The sequence below is a fragment of the Urtica dioica genome, chromosome 7, assembly GCF_054948205.1.
Source record: "Urtica dioica subsp. dioica isolate 48M chromosome 7, U.dioica_male_clone48M_v1_H2, whole genome shotgun sequence".
In the NCBI taxonomy this organism is placed as follows: Eukaryota; Viridiplantae; Streptophyta; class Magnoliopsida; order Rosales; family Urticaceae; genus Urtica; species Urtica dioica.
In genome coordinates this window covers 37,080,926-37,083,862 of record NC_142762.1, presented here as the reverse complement: position 1 = coordinate 37,083,862, position 2,937 = coordinate 37,080,926, and positions in this window count along the sequence as shown.

Below are 2,937 nucleotides of genomic sequence, written 5' to 3'. Positions count from 1 at the left end.
GCCAACGGCGAAACAGATGTCAGGTCTAGTGCAAAGCACATCATACATGAGGCTTCCTACGGTAGGACGTAAGGAATCTTCCTCATATCTTCAATCTCTTGTGCAGTCTTGGGAGACTGGTCCTTAGAGAGTGAAACTCCATGCCTAAATGGTGTTTGGCCCTTCTTGGATTCTTGCATCGAGAAGCGATCCATTACCTTATCAATATAAGATGCTTGAGAGAGCGACAGTGTCCGGTTTTTCCTATCTCGAACCCCAGAATGTACGCGGCTTCTCCTAGATCCTTCATATCGAATTGCTTTGCCAGCCAGACCTTAACCTCAGATAACTTACCCACGTCACTACCAATGAGTAGTATATCATCGACATATAGTACCAGAAACACAAGTTTGCCTTCGTGTATTAACTTGTAAACATAAGGCTCATCTATTGACTGTTCAAAGCTGAAGTTCTTTACAGTTTCATCGAATCTAATATTCCATGACCTAGATGCTTGCTTTAATCCATAAATGGACTTAAGCAACTCACAAACCTTGGTCTCTTGACCTTCTTCCACGAAACCGTCTGGTTGAGCCATGTAAATGCGCTCGTCAAGATTGCCATTCAGGAAGGCTGTCTTGACAACCATTTGCCAGATCTCATAGTCAAGAGCTGCAGCTATGGACATGAGTATGCGGATGGATTTAAGCATCGCGACTGGCGAGAAGGTTTCTTCATAGTGAATCCCTTCTTGTTGGGTGTAACCCTTCACCATAAGTCGTGCTTTGAACGTCTCGACGTTCCCATCAGGACCCCTTTTCTTCTTGTATATCCACTTACACCCTACGGGTTTAATCCCTTCAGGAAGGTCTACAAGTTTCCAGACTTTGTTGACATACATCGAGTGCATCTCAACTTTCATGGCGTCAAGCCAAAGGTTTGATTCAGAACAAGCCATTGCTTGGCTATAGGAAACAGGATCATCCATGTCAGAGATGGCTACGAGAGAGTCTCCATAGGACATGTACCTGTCAGGCTTTTGAGTAGCCCTCCCACTACGTCGAAGTACTACTTGACGAGATTCTGATGAGTTAGGTTGTGTTTCAGTTGGGGTAAGAACAATTCTTACAGATGAGGTAGAAGCTTCCTCACCCAACTTTTCTTCAAGCACAATTTTGCTTCTAGGTTTTGCATCTTTCATAAAGTCCTCCTCAAGGAAACGAGCATTCGTGCTAACGAAAGTCTTATCGTCCTCGGGACTATAGAAGATGAAACCCTTGGTTTCCCTTGGATATCCCACAAACAGGCATAATTCTGACCTACTAGCCAACTTGCTAGTCTTTTGCCTTATCACATGTGCAGGGCAACCCCAAATTCGGATGTGACCCAGATTTACTTTACGGCCAGTCCATCGTTCATAAGGAGTACCAGGAACCGTTTTGGACGGAACTTGGTTCAGAATATAAGCGGCTGTTTAGAGGGCATATCCCCAAAAGGAAAGAGGGAGTGATGAGTAACTCATCATTGATCTAACCATCTCCATAAGAGTTCGGTTCCTTCTCTCTGACACTCCGTTTTGTTGAGGTGTGCCAGGTGCGGTAAGCTGAGAAGCGATTCCTTCTTCTTTAAGAAAGTCATCAAACTATCCAGACATATACTCACCACCTCGATCAAATCGAAGTGTTTTGATCACTTTGCCAGTTTGCTTTTCCACTAAAGCCCTAAAGACCTTAAATACGTTAAAGGTCTCGGATTTATGTTTGAGCAAATAGACAAAACCATATCGCAAGTAATCATTGGTGAAGGTAACGAAGTATTCGTATCCTCCACGGGCCTGTTCGCTGAGCGGACCACATACATCAGAATGTATTAGTTCCAGCAACTCAGTGGCTCTTCGACCCTTATCGGAGAAAGGTCGCTTAGTCATTTTTTCTTCTATGCAGGATTCACAAGTAGGTAGTGAACCTATTGTAGAGGCTTGGAGTACACCGTCCCTCACAAGTCTCTTAATCCTATCTAGACTGATGTGACCAAGTCTTAAGTGTCATAAGTGTGTTGATTTTGTTAGATCGGAGGATTCAGAAAGTTTGATCCTCTTTGGCTCCCTAATTAGATCATTATCTATTTCGGTGTCTAAAAGTGAAGGTTGAGTGGGATAAATGTAAAAAAGAGCATTCTTCATACATGCATCAGTGACAAAAGAATTATCAGGAAACGAAATACGAATTCCATTCTTAATGAACTTTAAACAATAATTTTGCTCAAGAAGACGAGCAACGGATATTAAGTTCTTCCCAAAGGTAGGAACAAAATAAACATTATTCAAGTTTAAAGTGCGGTCTTCAAAAGACAGCGTCACGGATCCCACAGCCTTCGCAGACACCAGGCTCCAATCACCCCATTTGAAACATAACTCGCCTTCCTCTAAGCTTTTGGTTTTCTTGAAACCCTTCAAGGAACAACAAATATGGTTAGTAGCAGCGGAGTCAAGAATCCACGTTGATACATTATCAGCTACTAAGTATGCTTCGGTAAGTAGTACAATACTATGTTCCTTTGCTTTAAGATAGGCAGGACAGTTCTTTTTATCGGCCTTATGAGGTCTCTTCTTAGTTCCAGAGGCTGATGCTTTTTACTCAGTAGCATGTGCCTCTCCTTGATTCCTCTTTTTCTTAGTGAGACCTACAGCAGTGTGAAGTTCCTTCATAAGCTTGGTAACAGTGTACTCTAGCTTGTTTATGGAGTAGTTCATCTTGGAGGTATCAAGAGATGCAAGGAGAGTTTCTAAGATCATATCTATGACATTCTTCCCATCAGTCTCGGATCCTAGGATTTCCGTTTTATTCAGAAAACTAATGATCAGTATCATAAAGTCTCTAACAGGAGTCCTAGCCTTCATATGACAGTTCATAAACTGTCGGACTGCTTGTTGCCTTGCCTGACGCCTTTGCCCTCCAA